Below are 20,225 nucleotides of genomic sequence, written 5' to 3' on the forward strand. Positions count from 1 at the left end.
TAGTTGTATTTAGAGGGAAAAATGAGTAGAGCAGAGAAAAATGAATTCACAGCATCTTTTTCTAGAACCACCTTTTAGATATGATACTTAAGAAGTCATTTTGTATCAAAAAGCAATAGGAATGATTTTCCTGCAGATGTTATCTGACAATATGAGAGCATTGTAAGCTTTTACTTTTTACCATTGTTATCTTAAGTGGCCTTTGCATTATGGTGACCTCTTAAGATTAAAGGCTTAAAGGTGACTGTCTTTAATGCCAGTGCTTGAAAATATTTTCACTAGTTTGGGACAAAAGTGTTGTATGGACTCTGATGCATTGCCCAGATCCTCCTTCAGGAGCTAAGGACTCATTACCCCGCCTGCTGGGGATGCTGCCCACAGACAGCCCTCTTTCAAAGGCACATCTCTTTCATGAGGTGGTCTATCTCCAGTAACTCAACACTGGAGGGTATAAAGGACCCTGCCCTCTCACCCCAAAACACGACAGCCCATGTTCATTATTCCCCACAAGTTACCATTGGAACTTCTGCCAATTCTGCTTCCTTTCTCTCCCTCCCTTTTTTTCTATAGATGTTGATCCCCAAAGCACTCCTTTAAAAACCTCCTTCAAGATAAATGTGTGAAGAGTCTGTTGCTGGGGAACCCAACCTGCCTTAAAAGTTTTCTTTTCTGTAGGTTTTCTGCTGTCTTTTCCTAAATGAAATTGTCCATGGAAAGAAATCTAGTTCTCCTAGAACTAGGATGTTTTTATTTATTCTTATAATGAAGCGATGGCCACACTAGATGGAAATGCTATTTGTTTTCAGAATCTTCACTTGGAAGAATAAAAAGCTGGGATGCTAAACACTTCTCCCCCGTTTTTGAAATTTGTAAACTGTGGCTTACAATTCTTATAGATTTCTTGGACCTATCTCTTTTCATGAAGCGTGATCACCAAACACAGCCAGTTTTGTAGATGACTGTTTCAGAAAGTTTATTTGAGTCTGCAGTCACATCTTCTGCAGTTGCTGTTAACATTTAGTTCTAGCATGCTAAGTGTATGGTCCCTGGCACCGTGTTCTCCATGTGGCATTCTAGTCTGAGTTTCTCTGCTTAATTCAGAAGTTTAGAACAAAACCATGGTAGTGGCAGTGCCATTATCTTTAAGCTTTTTTCTTAGCAACCAGCTGATTGCAGTGTGTAAACAGTAGGTTGCACATTACTCACTCATGTTTACCTCCCACCAAGAACTGGTTACTCTTTCACATATCTCCTGATTTATTTCCCACAGTGCTTCTAAATTAACTACGTGGAGATCTCCTACGTACTTTAAAGTCACTCCTGTGCTTGTTCATTTAGAATTTTCTCTACCTAAATTACGGTGAACCATGGAAGAAACTTAAATAAGTCCATTGCATTTTTTTAAAAAGTTATTATGAAGATAATATATATTTGATTTTATTCAGTAAATGTGTACCTAAAGACACCATTAAATTGAATTTTTGTAAGCATATTAAAAATGTAAATGCATTAGAAAGGCCTACTGTTCCTATGGTGAGTCTTTTCTGAAAGGTAAGTGATAAATCTTTACTTCATGTTTAAATCAGACTTTTTACTATATCAAGGTCTTCTTGAAAAGGTGAAAGTAAGCCAGGTCCATTCTCATATTTCTTTCTGAACTGCAGTATGGTTCAAATGGGCTAAAATAGAAGGTAAGGAGGGGGTTAATATAAGTAGATTTTAATAAAATTAAGGGCATTTGTTTCTCATAGAGGTTACTGAATACCTCCTTACTGATAACAGTCTCCAAGAAAATGATATAATGTTGAGAAACATTTAATAAGAGAGTACATCCTCAAAATCGTTAACCCTTCCAGTTTATTAAAAGTCTATATGAGTGTCAATTATAAATATTTATTCAAGATATTTCCCTGATATTACAACATATAATATCCTCTGAAAAGTGTTCCCCTTCAAAAACTGTCTGTACTCCTTCTCTGGAGTTTGTCCTTGGAAAAAGATGGCTCAGCTTACTGGTTAGTCTTCCATTCTGTGGTATCAGTTGTTCATGGTCTCTTCATGGGTATTAAAATTATGGTAACAATCTTGAAAGTGGACTTGATAAAAATATTATGATGGAGCATGTCCCTTGATCCTTTTCAGCCTGGGTTTTCTTTTTTTTTTTTTTTTTGTGGTACGCGGGCCTCTCACTGTTGTGGCCTCTCCCGTTGCGGAGCACAGGCTCCGGACGTGCAGGCTCAGCGGCCATGGCTCACGGGCCCAGCTGCTCCGTGGCATGTGGGGTCCTCCCGGACTGGGGCACGAACCCGTGTCCCCTGCATCGGCAGGCGGACTCTCAACCACTGCGCCACCAGGGAAGCCCTTGAGCCTGGGTTTTCTTCATCTACAAAATGGATAAAGTAATATTTGTCACATAGAAGTCATGTGAGATTCGATTCAGTTGAGAATACTTTGTGGTCTTTACAGTAATAATCAGACACAGGCTGTTATTTCTGACTTTCTAGATTTTTTTTTTCTGAAAATATAATTACGACAAGGCTAACTCTTTGGTCAGTGCTTCCCAGATTTTGAAACCGTTCTATAGATTTCTCTTTGGAGATTCACGATTGCCATGCGCAGAAAGCAAAGTTGGTTTGTTTCGTCTTATTATCTTTAATTTTTGTCTTTTTTTTTTCAGAAGAGAAAACTGAAAGCTGAGGGTCAGTGGGTTAAGTCATTCATCCTAGGTCACATATTTAGTAAATAGCAGACCCAAGGCTATAGCCAGGCTCTCTGACTGCTAGTCATTTTTAGGAGGGGCAACACTCAATACTGTAATATGAGGACCAAGTGGATAATAGAACTGAGTGATGTGTGAACCTAACGGGAGTGATGGGAACATTGGTGAACTAGAGAACGCACATGCAGTGATCTGGGAAGTACAACACTACCACCTGGCTCCAGTGAGCTGTTGCCAAGGGGGATTTCTGGTCTAGTATGCTAAGATCTGATTTTTTTTGTTTTAAAGAAAGAAGCCAGAAATTCAGATTTTTATGTAAAAATATCACCACCTCCTAAAAGAAGCAAAGAGACAGACACACAAACACCGGGTGGTAGTAGCATTTTATTTTTCCTTGTTGCAGTCTGTGGCTGTGAGGTGCTTCTATTCCCTGGCTTTGGATCCATTAGATGCTGAGTGAAGAAGATTGTAACGTGCCTGAGGGCAGGGATTATTGTTGTGTCCCAAAATCTAGCAAGGTGCCTGCTATTACACAATGTGCTAGTACAGGCTCTTGAATGGATGAATAAAGCAGTGGTCCCCAATCTTTCTGGCACCAGGGACCTGTTTTCTGGAAGACAATTTTTCCACGGATATGGGGTGGGGGAGGGATGGTTCAGGAGGTAATGTGAGTGATGGGGAGCGGCAGATGAAGCGTCCCTCGCTGGCCCGCCACTCACCTCCTGCTATGCGGCCTGGTTCCTAAGAGGCTGCAGACATGTAACGGTCCTTGGCCCGGGCGTTGGGGACCCTAGAATAAAGAACCACAACAACAGCCAAAGGGTTCCTACAACATGCGTCTTGGGACCTGAGTCAGCCCACAGGTCAGCACTGTGTCATCTTTTCTACTCCAAAAATATTCAGGCAGGTGATAATTTCTAGATTGTTTCTCAAATGGAAATTATAGTAAGTTAAAATTAGAGCGAAATTTTTTTATCTGTTTCTTGAATTACTGAAAAATATTAATTACACGAAGTACAGGTATATTCTGAAAGTTTTAATAACTTAATTTTCAATAATTTCAGTATCTGAATACTCATATGTTTTAGGCATGGTGGTGTTTGAAAATTATAACTTTGTTCAAGGAAATCTCAATTCAAATATGCCTATACTTAAGTATAGATATGAATTCATTTTTCTTAAAACATTTCCAGGGACCTCTGTTTATTATAAAGGAAGAAAAAAATGCCATAGTCACTTTGGTTGATGTTGATTATATGTATATGTAGGTGTGTTGTCATGGATTCAAACACATAATTCTAAAGAGTTTAGAAATACTTTACCTACTATATTATGGACATCAAGATTTTTCATGGGCAAAACCTTGGCTCCCTTATTTTTCTTTAAACGATAAAATATAAGCAATGATATTTAGGTTGGGTCCTCATAGCAACAACCAAAAGCCACAATTAAGACCAAAATCAGAAACGTGAATGATAGGAGCTGTGATTGTCTGTCCTATCTGTGATTGGTTTCAAAAGGTAGAGATATAGTTTTGTTTTGTTTTGTGTTTTTTGCGGTACGCGGGCCTGTCACTGCCGTGGCCTCTCCCGTTGCGGAGCACAGGCTCTGGACGTGCAGGCTCAGCGGCCATGGCTCACGGGCCCAGCTGCTCCGCGGCATGTGCGATCTTCCCAGACCGGGGCACGAGCCCGTGTCCCCCTGCATCGGCAGGCGGACTCTCAACCACTGCGCCACCAGGGAAGCCCAGAGATATAGTTTAATGTAATATTTTATTCCACCCTCAGAACATGTCATTGTTCCCATTTTAATTAAGAAGATTAATAGTTAGAGAAGCACATACCCAGAAACCTCCTTGCACCATGCCATGCATCCAGCCTTTGGGTCATGCATCCAGCCTTTGGGTAACCTGTTGAAAGCAATACCAAACAATCGACCTCCAACCATCTCACCACACTCCGACTTGAAGTTCAGCTTCACAGTTAAATAACTTGCCAACTTCAAATTAGCAATAAACAGCAACTCAGGATCTGTAGGGTTTATAAGCAAGTCAGAAGTGGTGCTTAGAATGATTACATTCCTAAGCTCACAGTTATCACAGCTTAGAACTAATTTTTATGCCTTAAATAAAACCAAAAGAATCTACACAAAGCACTTCATTTTCTGGGAAGGTTAAATTAAAATTAAAGTGTTCACTGGGAAGTCATCCTCTTTCAAATGCATTTCCTAAGAATCACCTACTTGAGGAGAGAGTAGCTACTGTAATTTTAATTTTTCGGGTATAAGTCCTTTTACTTTCTAACAATAGATATAGAGAGGCCACTAGTATTTTTTTGAAGTATGATATTTAAAAAATTATTCTGCAAGGCAGTTCTTCCAGGTTTACAGATTGTACACATTTATACAGTGTGGTAATTTATTTACCCAAATGGGTAGCAGAGAGAGTCTGAAATTGAAACAGACAATATTCCAGAGAGATCTAAAGTAGGCAGTGAATAATAGCCAGAGTAGCGCCTTGGATTATGTCACGTGTCTCCTGCAGAGTCCAAGTGACTTTGCAGCTCTCTTTGAAACATTCTACATAACATCCAGGTCAGGGTCTGGGAGAGAGAGAGAGAAAGACCCCTGGGACAGCTGTAGCTGTGGCAACTGGGTTCTTGCTGCATGAGGAGCTAAGAGGAGAGAGAGGTAAATCTCCCTCTCCAGCTTTGGCAGCTCAGATGTATTGGGGCTAGGGGGAATTCCATTTGAGATCTCCACTAACTTTCATATGGTAGGAGTCTAACAAGTTATCTCTTTGACCTTCTAGGCAGCAGATGTATTAAACTATTTTCCCATGAAATCTGTCTGCAATGAGTGCCTTTAAAATTTTTTCTAAACATTAAAAAATCTGAATTTCTAGAATCTCTTTAAAAATTGGAAAATCTGACCACACTGTACCATTATTATACCCTCATGGCCCAAATTGGCTGGATCTGAGCTGTAGCTGTGTGGTTTAGATGGGGTGTGTGCTCTCCACATGACCATACACATACACTTACCCACACAACTGGTTTCACTTATTTTCTCACCTGTCTGGCTCCGGAGTACTCCCGAGTTTGCAATTCCTGTTGTGCAGACTGGTTGAAGTGATTTTATCTATTCATTTGTCTATTGATCTCCAGGCTCAGATTTCCAGTTCCTTAATGAGCATTTCTATCTCAGTGTCCCTCCACCTCCTGGCTCCACATGTCCAATGCCAAAATCTTTTCCATTCCCTCAGTGCTCAATGATATTTTAAGCATTAATCTATATTATCTCATTTAATTTTTTAAAAAGTAGGTATATGTATTTTTCTTTTCACAAATGGGGAAACTGAGGGTATAGAGGCAGAATTCAGATTTAAGATGGTTTGATTTCAAAGTTCATTTTCAGTGTCATTACTGTTTCAGGAGGATAAGGGACTACACCATGCTTTTTCTCTGTCTTTTAAAAATCTTTTTGAAATGTGCTTAGGAACGTGTAAGCATAATGAAACGTAATACACTTGGTGATTATGTTACTGCCTCTTCTTTATTCTCTATCTTTCAAGACATACAAAACATGTCTATATACACTGTTAGGATTGCAATTCACCATTTCCACAAGGCGAGACTCTTAGTCCTGATAGCAATTCAGAATGATCTAGATCAGTGCTATACAAATGAAATACAATGTGAGCCACATATATAATGAAAAAAAAAAACTGATGGCCACGTTAAAAAAGTAAAAGGAAGGAGGTAGAATTAATTTCAATATATATTTTATTTAACCTAATATATCCAAAATATTATCATTTCAACATGTAATCAATATTTTTAAATTATTGAGACATATTTTGTATTCTTTTTTTAGTAGTAAGTCTTCAAAATCCTGTGTATATTTTATACTCCCAGCGTATATCAGTTCAAACTAGTCACATTTCTGTTGCTAAATAGACATGTGTGGCTCATGGCTACCGTAATGGGCAGCCCAGGTCTAGGTCATTAGCCTTACTTACAGAGGGAAAGTCAGGCAGAGGGGTATGGTTCCTGTGGTGGCCAAGGCACAACTCAAACTTTCTAAGCCCCGATTCATACCTTCTCCTGCAACTAATGCTGTAAGCCCTGGGCTGTGCAAAGAAAGAGAGTTTTGGAATGAATTATTTATTCTTTTTTTATGGATACAGCTGCTCAGTGTTTGGGAAACCAAGGAGTTGGGATAATTTTAGTATATCTCTCCTGCTCTCAGTGCAGTTCTAGGGTTTTAATGGAGGGACTTAGGATATGATTTCACAGGAAAATGTTTTATCTCTTGGGGTAGTTCATAGTCCCTTGCCAGCCCGAGGTGAGATCGTAAGTCTAAATCAGTTCACTTCTAGAGGAATTTACCTTTTGCCTACCATCAGAGAGAGTGGGTGAACATACAGAGAGAAGGATGTGTAACATTGTTGGGAATGTGAAAACTTCACTGAAGAAGAAACTAAAGAACAACGCAGTAAAGTGTGCAATAGAGTCGCTAAGGTAGTTTCTGGCAGTGCCAGAATGGACAGCCTGAATGTGGAATGAAAGTAACTTTGGTTGAAGCTCTAGTAACTATGATTTGTAATACCCGGAGATGCAGACTAAAGGCAATCAATTATGTATGACCTGTTATTACTTTGCGAAAACTGGTCCTGGATTGTTTTATTATTTGATAGTGTTTTTCCAGGAAAAATAAGCTTTCTTTTGCTCCCATTTTTCACTGAGATAGATGCAGAAAAACTCAGAACTGTTCTAGTGAGCATATATTTCTAGCTAGTCTACCGATCTGAATTTCAGGTTGTGATGATATGGTCATAAAAATTTGCCCTGGGCACATTTTTGGCTGATCTTAGCTGAAAAGCATTTTTTAACGCCACATGATGAGATTTAATGACTCTTGTATTGCAGGTTGGGGTGCTCTGTCAGGAAAATGAAATAATTCCATTTGGATTCTTTTTCTATGCTGGAAGCCCTCTGAGTTTCCCTTATTAAAATGCCAGAAAGTGCTGTTTAAACATATGGTCTGCACTTCAATTGTTCCATAGTCTCCTGTTATTATTTTTATTCTTTATAGAGCACCCAGGTACCTGAGGTATATTTCTCATATAGAAAAGAAGGGACCTTGCCCCCTTGAACTTTCATGTCATGTAGACTAATTCAGCACAAATGAAAGATAAGGCATGAAGAAGGCATTGGCAATCACTGAAGTGGTTTTGAGAAGCTGGTCATGGCCATAGTTTGACATGCTTTCTGGTTGTCCTGCAACTAAGCTGAACTTTTCTTCATCTGTTCCCTGTGGTTAGTTGCCTTCCCTGTGGCTGAAAGTATGGGTAGAGCTGTTTAATACAGAAACGGGGAAGCAGCTTTGGGAATTAACAGGCTCCCAAATGGTCCTGAGGTTAGACTTCTCTCAAATAGCGCAGTCAGGGACTTACCTGGTGGTGCAGTGGTTAAGAATCCGCCTGCCAATGCAGGGGACATGGGTTCAATCCCTGGTCTGGGAAGACCCACATGCCATGGAGCAACTAAGCCCGTGAGCCACAACTATTGAAGCCTGTGTGTCTAGAGCCCATGCTCCGCAACAAGAGAAGCCAGCGCAATGAGAAGCCCACGCACCGCAACAAAGAGTAGTCCCCCTAACCGCAACTAGAGAAAGCCCACGTGCAGCAACGAAGACCCAACGCAGCCAAAAATAAATAAATAAATAAATTTATTTAAAAAATAGAGCAGTCAGCATTTGTTTATTTAGCTAACTCTGATCCCCTGAAGTTATATTTTAAAATTATTAAGGTAAAACATACACACCGTAGAAGTTTATAAAGTATGCTGATCTTAAGTTTACAGTTTGATGTTATTTTTAAATACATATATATCTCTGTGTAACCATCGTCTAGATCAAGGTAGAGAACCTTTTAAAGCTCCCCAGCAGGCTCTTTTGTTCTTCTTCCAAATGTTTTCCAAATACACTCCCTCAAGAGGTAACTATACTATTTTGATATCAACAACAATTAGTTTCGCCGGTTCTTGAACTTCATATAAATGGAATCACACAGCATGTAGCCTCTCCTTTCTAGCTTCTTTCAAGAACATATTTGTAAGATTCATCCATGTTGTTGGGAGTGCCAGTTCATTCTTTTTGTTTCCATGGAGTATTTCATTGCATTAATAGACCACGTTTTATTGATCCATGTTCCTGTTTGTGAGCATTTGGATTGTTCCCAGTTTTTAAAAAATTCTATTTTGGTTCAGATTCTACCATGCTCAGTACTCATGCAGGGACCCTGGAGCACAGAGATGCTCTATGCTGATGGAAACCTCCATCCTGTCTCCAGTAGGTTTGTATTCTACCCTAAAGGATATGGGTAATTGCTTAGTCCTCCACCTCATCCTTCCCTCTCTTCTTCCTAATAGTAATACTACTACTACTAACAGCTGTTATTCCCTGAACACGTACCACGTGCCAGGCACTAGTGCTACTCTGTGTTGTGAGTAGTGTCTCATTTAATTCTCACCAAGACCCTGGGAGGAATTATTGTCACAGGTTTTACATGGAGAAATGAAGCCTTTAGTAAGTTAAATGGATTCCCTAAGACTACACGGCACATTAATGGCAGAGCAAGGATTCAAACCTAGTTTCCTGACCCACACTGTGTTCTTAATCACTGTACATACTGACAAAGACAGGATCCTTAGGATCTATAAGGAACTGACACCTTTGAGTGGAACACAATTTTGTCCATTTTCTTCCTCCATGACCAAAAGAAGCAGCTGTAGATTTTAAAATGTTGGAATCCATCATGCCTCAGCTTTAGGACTTCAGTGGCTCTGCTCGTTGTTGATGCAGAACCCGAAGTCTGTACCATGGCCCCCAGGGCACCCCACAACCCGTCTACTTCCACCTCCCACCTGGACCTTATCTCCCCTCCCCCAGCCCTCCCTCGTGCCCTCTGGCCACACTGAACTTCACCTGCTCTGGAACAGCCAGGCTCGTTCCTGTCATTGGCTCTCCTGTTTTGCCATTCTCTCTGCCCAGAGCACTCTTCTGGCTCCTTCTTGTCAGCCAGCTCTCAGCTCAAATGTCACCTTCCTAGAGAGTCTTTTCCTGACCACCCATTACGAAGGACCTGTCTCTCTGTCACATTGCCTTACTTGATTTCCTTCCTAACACTTACTACACCCAGACTTATTTTAATGGATTATGTACGTGTCTGTTTTATCTAACCTCGGTTCTCAGGTCCTAGAAAAGAGTCTGACACTTTGTTTTCCACAAATACTGACTGAACGAGTGAAGGAATGAGTAAGTGTGCATTTCCAAGATTCCTGGGGCTCTATGAGATATTTCCTTGTGTATTTTATAAAGGAAGAAAATCTTAATTGAAAAATGTGACTTTATAGGCTGAGGGGTCCAATCTGCCTGAGATAAATTGGCTAGGGGAGGGGAGCTATGCACATTATTAATTTTATGTGTGCAAACATGCTCACAATCGCAGAAATTGACTTCTGGCAATAAAGCAATTTTCCAAATGTCAGAACTAACCAGACGGTTCTGGAAAGTGGTTCTTTTCTTGTTGTCATTGTTTATTGTTTTGTTTTTTTTATTTCCCTTTATGAAATACTAGAATGGGGAAACCATCTCATATATATGTCCAGCCTGGAGCATAGCATAGCATGTGAAACAAATCATACAAATTAACACATACTTTTATACTGGAGTTTAAAAATAAGAAATGTTACAAGGATAGCAAAAGTAGATGCTCTCTCATCACCACCACCTCATTCTAATATGACATACCTTGGAATCATTAATGATCCTTTGTTCTGCTTAATGCATGGGGTCAATGTGAAGATCTTTAGGAACAAGCTGCTCCTTAACTTCTGCTGCTGCTTTGCCATTTGGAAGGCTGCAGGCCAGTTCCTGTAAATTACAGTCGCCGTTCTCCTAGCTATTGCTGAATTGGTAGGAAGTTTTTAATATAAACGTCTTCAGTTTGTGGATATAGATTAAAATTCCTAGGCCCCAAGCAAGCTTTGTCAAAGGGACTTGCAGCCCATTGCTCCTAAAATATTGTATGCCGGGCACCCTAGGGCATGCACAAGAGTTGTGTGTGTGTGTGATGGACAGGGTTGGGATTTTCATGCCCTGTGGATGAAAGAAAAGCCATGTTAGGAGAATTGTATCCACATGGTTGGGCTAGAAGTGGTTAAAGATTGGGTGTCTCTTCTAGCCTAGGCAGAATGTCTTATTACCTCACATCAAATTGCATCCCTTACCTCTGATTCAAGTCTGCACATTCATCTCTTCCACCTTAGGCTTTTATTGAAGCTTCCACCTCTAGGCAGTGCACAAACGCAAACTTCTGTTTGCTGTCTCTGAGTGATGATATTAATTCCAATGCCCAGCGATAATGCATTGCTTATTAAACACTGTAGCAATAGCCATTAGATAGTAATTCAAAGGGAAACTAAAAAGGGTGGAAAAACACCCTTTTCCCCCTCAGCAAAAATGGCCAGAATTGAACAAAAGCAGAACTTCCCTGCATAGTAGTGGGGAGGGGTTAAGAGTCTCCACTGCTGACATGCTGTGTGATCTATGAAGAATTATTTAACTTCTCTAAGCTTCAAGTGGCACATCTATAAACTGAGAATAATAACTGTACCTACCTTCTAGAGTTGTCACAAAGGTTAAATGAGAAATATATGTAGAACCCTCAGCATATGAGACACTTATCTCATATGTAGTAAGAGCTTGATTAAAGGTCATCAGAATAAAATCTCTTAGTAAGAACTGTGCTGTCATCTACATGTGGCATGCTGTCTGTGCACTGTGCAACAAACCCAGTAGAGACACCTTAAAATACAGATGTTGGTTTCCAACACTGCTGGGCGGGGGTTTGGGGGGACGGTATATAAACCAAGGACTTCAGTAGAAAAACCTACGTCATGTCTCTGCCTTATCACCAGACTATCTTAAATCCCTTTAAAAAAAGTCATGGGCATTTGAAAAAAACTTTCATCAGGTATCTTTTAGAGTCAGGATTATATACTAAGCAATGCATTGATTTAAGATTCTTGAGGTTCTCAGTATACTCAGTTTCATAAAGAGCCCCTCCTTTCTAGAAAGTCATCTTGAACCAGGAGACTTAAAATGCAAAATTCTGAGGGATTGGGCTCAAATTGATGTGTCAACTCTCCCCAACCATCTTGTCCAGGCTGAACATTATTGAACAGCCCTTGATGCTCCCAGCCCATCCCCACTATTCCTCCTTCTTCTATATTGATCACTTGCTGGAAGATTCTTTCCCCCTCTTTGTTGCCAGTCAGCTAACGCTCATCCTTAGGATCTCAAATGGAATATCATTTCTCCTGGAGAGCTCCTTGGTCTCCCACATCTGTTCCATGCTTGGGTCTATGCTTGAATTGCCCTGGAATGCCTCCATTTTATTTTGTCCTACTTAATTATTCGTGATTATTTCCTTAATGTCTGTCCTCCCCACTAGATTGTTAGCTCCATCTGGATAGAGATTCTTCTGTTTAACACTGTATTACACAGTCCTTGGCACACGTTAGGTGCTCTATCTGACAAGTATGGTGAGTAAAGCTTACTCTTTATGAGAATTTTTTCTTTCATGTTGCACATAAATGGCTAACAAACTAGATTACATTCTTCTCTTATATTGTAACAGTTCTCATCCACTATATTTATTTATTTAATTTATTTTTTGATTTTTTATTGGAGTATAGTTGATTTACAATGTTGTGTTTCAGATGTACAGCAAAGTGACTCAGTTATACATATACATATATCTACTCTTATTTATTTAAAATTTTTAAAAAATATATATATATATATTAATATTTATTTATTTAAGCTGCACTGGGTCTTAGTTTCAGCATGCGGACTCTTAGTTGCAGCATGCGGGGGTCTAGTTCCCTGACCAGGGATCAAACCCCGACCCCCTGCATTGGGAGTGTGGAGTCTCATCCACTTCATCCACTATATTTAAAGTTTGCTTTTTGTACCATTGAGATGATTGTGTGCTGCTTTTATAGGTTACAATTTAATAGCATTTCAAGAAGCAGCTTTTGATTTTTAAAGAAGTCACTATTTAATACATTGGTACGATAGTACAAGGTGACATTCCCTGTCTCTCTAAGATGCCTTAAGTCTTCAAAGCACATCACACAATTTCATAAAAGGTAAAGATATTGATTTTAAAATCCTGATGGAAAGGAAGGCAGAGCCTAATGTTTGAATCAGAGTTACAATCAGATATAGTAAATCACCGAGAACAGAGGACAGATAACTCAATACCTAGAATCAGGAGGCTGAAAGAGAACTTGAAGGACCCCATTTCAATCCTCTTGTCTCATTGAAGAATCATACCTCCTGGAAAACCTTTGGTCCTTGTCTAATTGTTTCTGAGCTAAACTGTGGACATATTGCTATGGCTCTATAAAATGATGTTAACTTTATGTCCTTGTTTAGGATTGTGTAGTAGCTATGAGCTGCCTGCTATATCATGTTTAAGTTCTGCCTACTTCTCAAGGCAATTTGACCTCAGGCCCTATCCCAACTTGGCTAACTTATTCCCTACTACTCACATATGGTCTGGCCTCTCTGTCATTGTACTATAAATGCAATGTGAGGTATGTCACTTAGTTTCATGCTGGAAACAAAATGAGAAGACCCAGTCCCTACTCTCAAGGAGCTTATGGTCTGCTGAGTGAACCAGGTAATGTAGGCTTTTTGAATATATGCTATATGCAAAGCACTATCAAGAGATATAAAAATGAACAGGACCTATAAGAACTAATGAGTAAGTGTCTATAGGGAATATAGAACATTTCCAGGTTCATAGCACTTGTGGAATAAATGTCGGCTGCTGTTCCTGTGATGCTGATGAGATATCTGGCTTTAATATTTGAGTGTGTGGTAAAGCCATCTTTGAGAACCAGAGCCCATGAGGTGGAGCTCAGGATGGGTCTGGATACACAGTTTTGGTTAGAGAAAAATTCAAAATATTTGGGACATCAGACTGGCAATATCCAGCAGTCAGCAATTGAGGAATGTGAGATTCAGGAGCATAATTAGGTAGAAAGATGTATGTTGAATAGTAAGGAATCCAGATGATTTTATCAGCCAGTCTCTTTCCATTTCAGGCCATTAGGTACACAATTTTTTTCTGTTAATATTTCAGTCTGCTTGCCTATTCCTCAAATTTAACTGAAAGATGTATATGCCAGTATTCAGAAAGGAGGATGTAAATAAAATTAAATTATTTTTTTAAAAAAAGGCCACGATTCAAACCGGCCTTCAGAACACCCTGAATCTAGTGGGATAGAGCAGGGGCAGACAGACTAAAAAAGAACTAAAATACAAGGCAGGCTTTTATCGTGATGGTCATTCAGTGGTTCTTAAAATGTGGACCGTGGACTATCAGGATCAGTATGACCTGGTGGGGCAGGCAGAGTAATGGCCTAACATATGCACATCCTAATTCCTGGAGTGACTTTTCAGGTGTGATTAAGGATTACAGTTGTCTTACCAGCTATATTTGTCACATGGTTTCCCTCGTGACCACAGGCAATGGGGCATTATGATTGACAACACTGCCAGGAACACAGGAAGCTTTGGGGAGTTCCTCAATGCAAAGAGAATAATATTACCAGAAGGAAGATGATATCGTTTGCTGGAGGGACAAAACAAAACTATCTGCTATGAGTTTATGACTTTACTGGTCACTTAGAGAAGGAAAGGCATTCTTATATGAAGGAGGAATTTGTGCCGGGGCCCAGCGGTAGCAAAATACAGAATATATTCAGGAAGTGGCAGAAAAGGATTATAGCCCCAGTGTGGCACGAGAGGGTGGGGGTGGGGGGGACACGTGGTGGGAGATGAGTTTGGAGGCCCTCACCTGCCATACTAGTGAGCTTGGATCATATTCTGTGGTGATGGGGGCCACATACGGTGTTTTCTGAGCAGGGGGTAAAATGATGAATATGGGCTTTAGAAAGCAAAGTTTGGGTTCTCACCATTGCTTGAACATCAGGTCTACTTCTCAGTAGTACTAGTTTTTACCATCATATGTGCATGTTGAATGCTGATGATGTGTCACTCTAGGGATTCTCCACGCATAGATTTTGTTCAGAGGTGGTTTTCCCACTGTGGGAAACTTTGTCTTTCAAACTCTTAGATCACCCACAGTTAGGAATACATTTACACACACACACACACACACACACGCAGGTACACACAGCTTCATGAAAGTATACCCACTCTGTGAGATATTTTCTATTTTCTATTCAATTCTATTTTAGTTTTTAAAAAAATTCTGGTCACAATTCCCTAAATTGATTTCTTGACCACTGTTGGGTTATATCATGCAGTTTGGAGCATACTACTTTAAAGGAAAGAGGCAGTATCTTATTCTTTTTGGTATCTTATTTATTTATTTATTTTTGTGTGATTAAAGCTTTACCAGGGATCAGGCAGGGACCATGTTGGGGAGCAAGGCCTGAATACCAGGCCAATAATCATATATACAAAGCTCTGAATATTTGGGTAGGTATGTTTGGTGGATGAGAGAGGAATGAAGGGTCAGTAGAAATAATGACACATCTTTACTATAAAAAATGTCAAAGCTTAAGAACAACAGCATTGACAGATCGACTTGTAATTACACCACAATGAAGATCAGAACTGCTTTATATGAAATGAACCCCGCTCCATGAATAAGGTATGGATCACTATGTGATGCCAAATCTGTAAAACTGGTGTCTGATGCAGAATGATGAGAGCTACTATGCAAGGGTGTACACAGAGTTTGATTTCTAGAATGGTATTCTCTTTTCCCAAAATGTCAAGGAGAGCCATATACACTGACTTTTGAGCTATAAGGCTGGGTGAGATGGAAGATGCTGTGGAAAAACTTCCCTTTTGTGGCATTTTCCACTTACTGAAATTTATCATTTTCATTAGGTTGATAGTATTTTTTGTCCAGGTCTGAATTTAAAAAAATATATTGTATTATCCTTATTTGCATTACTGTCATGTTCTTTTTAGCGTCTGTTTTCTGTCTGCCAATTTATGTTAAAAAAATAAAATAGAGAATAGTCCTTAAGAACCACAGTATTTATTCTCTTATGGTTAAATTAATAAAATAATTCTTTGATTCTCAGTCATTGGGTTACAGTATATTTATATTAGGTTTTTATACATAGCCAGGAGTCAGAAAATCTAGATTCTGATCCCTGCTCTGACGGTATGTGACTGTATCCATACCAGGTACTTTCTTTTTATTTTTTGGTACGCGGGCCTCTCACTGTTGTGTCCTCTCCCATTGCGGAGCACAGGCTCCGGACGCCCATGGCTCACGGGCCTAGCCTCTCCGCAGCATGTGGGATTTTCCCGGACCGGGGCACAAACCCATGTCCCCTGCATCGGCAGGCGGACTGTCTACCACTGTGCCACCAGGGAAGCCCCAGGTACTTTCTTTAAGTCTCTGTTGCCCAGCTGCAGAATAGAGGTGAATTTTGCCTTCCCCACTGAGTGTTGCAAATTTGTAGAGATCAAATTAGTTAATGTATAGGAAAGAACTTTTGTATTGCAATGTTCTCTCCTGGAGATGTGTCAAGTCTTACTGGATAGAGTCGCTGTTTACAGCCCTGTATTGAGAAAGATTCTGAGGCTGGCTGGGCTCAACTAGAAAAAGTACTGTTGAATGTTTGGATATGTTTGCCGTGAGTGCAAGCTTTGGGAGTGGTGAGCCTATGGGTCACGTGCTTGCCATTCTTGAGCAATACATTTAGATGGCATCACCTTCTAATCCATCTGTGCTAGCCTTAGGTTAGGCCCTACTCCAGATCTGTACGCTTGCTATGTGCTGCTCTTGTGGTTATTGAGCCGGGCCACTACTGCTGCCTTTAGTGGCTGAAGGCTATTGCAGTGACTTCTCCCAGCCCCTCCCATAAGCACTCACCTCGCCTCACCTACGGCCCCCCACCCACACCGCTATTGCCAAGGCTGAGATGCACTAGACTGGCTCACCCACCTCCTATGGCCATGGGGTGGAAAACGTTTGTCTCCCTTCTTCTGCCTGATCAGCTGTCCTGAGAAGATCCCACAATCAGTTGTGCTTGAGAACAAGACTGAGGAAGGTACCCTTGGATCTGCTTTTCCTCTTTCCTTACCTCATTTCCCTCTTGCTTCCATGGGATGGCACGCGCTAATAAATTAGGCGCACATAGCATTTGGCTCAGGCAGTGCTTTTCTGTGGAATTTGGGATAATGTGACATCTAAATATACACAACAGTGTGTATACTGTATATACAAATAGCCATACACACAGACACACACACACCTATGTATACAGAGATGGAGAGAGAAGATGAATTGGGTTGAGCCAAAAGGAGCATTTAGAGTTGGGTTTGCCAAGCATCTGCCTGAGGGAAAGGGAGGCCTTGAAGAAATTTCTGTGTATATTAAGGGTAGTGGGGTAGGCTGGGCCGTGAAGAGACCAGTGATGGTGTCTGTTCTGTAGCCTAGCACCAGAGAGTTTGTCTGAGCTTCAGGAAGAGAGAGGACCGGGTCCCACGAGGCCTTGTTGGCCAGGGCGGAGAGCTTAGATTTGATCGTGAGTGTAACAGGAAAGCACTGAAGGGTTTTAAGCCCAGGAAGATATAGTCCATTTAATTGATTTAGAAAGTCTCTCTTGCCCCTGTGTTCAGAATAGATTAAAAGAACAAGGATGGAAGCAGGATATTAGAAGGCTGTGGAAATGTGGTTAATATTCAGAATGTCTGCTGAGATGGAGAAAAAAGGGTGGGGGAGCTCAAGAGATATTTTGTAGGGCAAAGGTCTTTTCTGTGGATTAGAGATGAGGGGTAAGAGAAAGGGCCTAATCGGAGATGTTTCCTTGGGATGTGAGCAAACCTTTATTAGGCCTGGTGATAGAGGGTGACAGCATTGTCCTTCTCCGAAAGGGCATTATCTGCATTTCTGCATGGAATACCTCAATGTGGCTTTAGTGCGGGGAGCACTGAAGCAGCCACGGCTGCTGCTGCCTTGAGAGTTTGCCACTTGCAGAGCACTTGGTCTTGGCTCCTGGATTAAGGAAGCAGCCTTTTCCTGGAGGATGCTGGAGACAGAGTTCCTGGCTAGGTACCATCCTCAAGCAGAGACCTCAGTAGAGAGGCAGAGCAGGGTACCATGGGAGGGTCTGTGAGAGCTCTCAGGGAATTGCTGAAATGGCCAGTGAATGTGTGATACTAACATGGCCTCATTTGTAGCTAAATCAGTATTTATAATATACTTACAGCTATGGCCACTTTTGGCTATTGGCAACTGCTCAGAAAGATTGAAACTCAGAATTAAGAGACATCATAAAGTTAGTTTAAATGCTAGGCAGCCAGGATGCTGCAGTTTATATTGAAGTACATACCCTCAATCACCCATCTCCACCCCATCATACTGAATTCATCTAGAGAGAGAAGTGTCCAGCATAAATGTCCCTGTTCTTCCATCTTTTCCTGGGATGGATCCAGCAAATGAGAGGGCGTGGTCTGAGACTTACTGGGGATATATCTCTGAGACTGTCATCCGGGAGTTATGAGTAGGCAGAGAGGCGATTTTCATTTTCTGCAATAACTTCCCACAGTAAGTAGGTGGGAGGGTACAGTGATTGATGAGCTAAATTAGATGGAAAGTGGCTCAAATCAGATTCTAGGTGATTGCTCCTGCCTCTCTACTCACTGCACTTATTTTCGATTCCACTCATTTAGCAAATGATTATGGTCTGTCTTGTGACATTTCTTATATTGTTGCTTCATTCTTTACCTTTCCCACATTGTTCTTTCTGCTTTCTTCAGCTAGAGATCAGTTACTCCTTAGAGACAGAAATGGGGTTTTGTTTATTGTTCTGGCCTTCTCACACCTTCCACAGAGTAAATGCACAGTGATTGCATGGTGTTTGACTGATAGTTCCTGCTCGAGATGGGAGGTTTCCTAAAGAAGTTTGCTGAATTTATCTTGTCTCAGAAAAGTAGACAGTAAGGGTAAGGGCCATACTAAGTATGTTTTAGTTTAACATATGCAGCCTTTTACTAAATGAATTTGAAATAACTTTGTTCTGGCCAGCATAGCCCAACCATAGAAATGGTTTAGTTTTTTGTAGCAGTGAAACTCTGTTTCTGTAAATAGGATATAAGCAGTATTCGAACTACAAATATGGCAGTATCATACAGATCAATCTAATAAGACAGATGAGCCAGTAATAATTCATTCCTCTGATTCAGTCTGGGATGGAAATGAGCTAACAGGAAGCAGGCCCCACTTCTGCTGTAACAGCTTGGGGGAGAGAGGCCACTGGGGCAGAGGAAGTGATGTCAGGGGCATCCCTGAACGATCATTGATTTTTCTCATGAATTGGGACTTCTGTAGTTGACATGTGCTTCCTGTTCTAATGGTGCTCAAGATCCTTTAGTGTCACCTAAACAGAAGTCATGACGGGGCCCAGAACGGTCAAGGAGGTATACCTAGGAGTTATAACACCCATCGACTGCCAGCCCCATCCTCCTTGGAGATGCCAGAGGTAGTCAAGGGAGGCAGGATGTGGCAGCTGATATCACAATTTCACAGTTTTCTTCTATTTCCTTCCTTATTTCTAGTATATTCATTAGAATAGCCCCGTCTCCTTTCCTCTCTTTATTAAACCCTGAGTTTTGAGTGCTGGGATCAATCTGCGGATGTGGGAGGGTTAGGGAAGGTTTACTTTAGCTGTTTCCCCTTAATTCCTCTGGTTAACTGAGAGGAATCTTTTAGATTCACCTAGAGGAACTCAGATTCACCACTGGACAACATGGGTAGGAGGGGCGCCTTTGCCTTATTTACTGTGGGAGCAAAGGGGAGCCTGACTTTATATCAGAGAAGAGAGACTAGAAGGGGCAGCTTGAGAACAAGGAGGATCTGTCATTGGAAATAGGAGCCAAAGTCCAGAAGAACAAGTCTAGGAACTGAATTAATCGAGGGAAAGAAAATTATCAGGTATATTTTTACCATTAGACAGAGCAAGAAATATTTAGAACAAGTCTGCCCCGGATTCCATCATTACTAAAAGCATGACCAGAGAGTAGCTTTATAGAGTCAGAAAAGTATCGGAAATGGGGAGAAATGCTTGACTTAATGTGCTTAGAACTCTATGCAACCTGTAGTTGTATATCTAAGACAGAGACAAAGCCATAGTATTAGCAAAAGTTAAGGTGTATTCAAACATTGTAACACACCCCCAGCCCCTTGTTATTGCGTGTGGATAGAATTACGGTGCTTTAAACTCCTTATTCATTTATTCCATGAATGAACTTTCCAGAGTGTGCACATGATATCATTTGTTCTTTGTAGCAGTCAGAAAGATAGTTAGAAAGATAGCATGCACCATTTATAGGTGGAGAAAGGAACCTCAGAGGGGTTAAAAAAAGAACTCACCTACAA

The 20,225-nt window shown here is 40.7% G+C and overlaps 1 protein-coding gene and 1 pseudogene across 22 annotated transcripts in view; one reads left to right on the plus strand and one right to left on the minus strand.

Moving 5' to 3' along the window:
• FHIT (fragile histidine triad diadenosine triphosphatase) overlaps window positions 1–20,225 on the plus strand; it is a 1,458,892-nt gene that overhangs the window by 251,179 nt on the left and 1,187,488 nt on the right. The gene's annotated exons all lie outside the window — the stretch shown is intronic.
• The window catches only part of LOC138842888 (tigger transposable element-derived protein 1-like), a 58,479-nt pseudogene that overhangs the window by 5,725 nt on the left and 32,529 nt on the right, over window positions 1–20,225 (minus strand).

This window comes from Globicephala melas, chromosome 11 (assembly GCF_963455315.2).
Source record: "Globicephala melas chromosome 11, mGloMel1.2, whole genome shotgun sequence".
Taxonomy (NCBI): Eukaryota; Metazoa; Chordata; class Mammalia; order Artiodactyla; family Delphinidae; genus Globicephala; species Globicephala melas.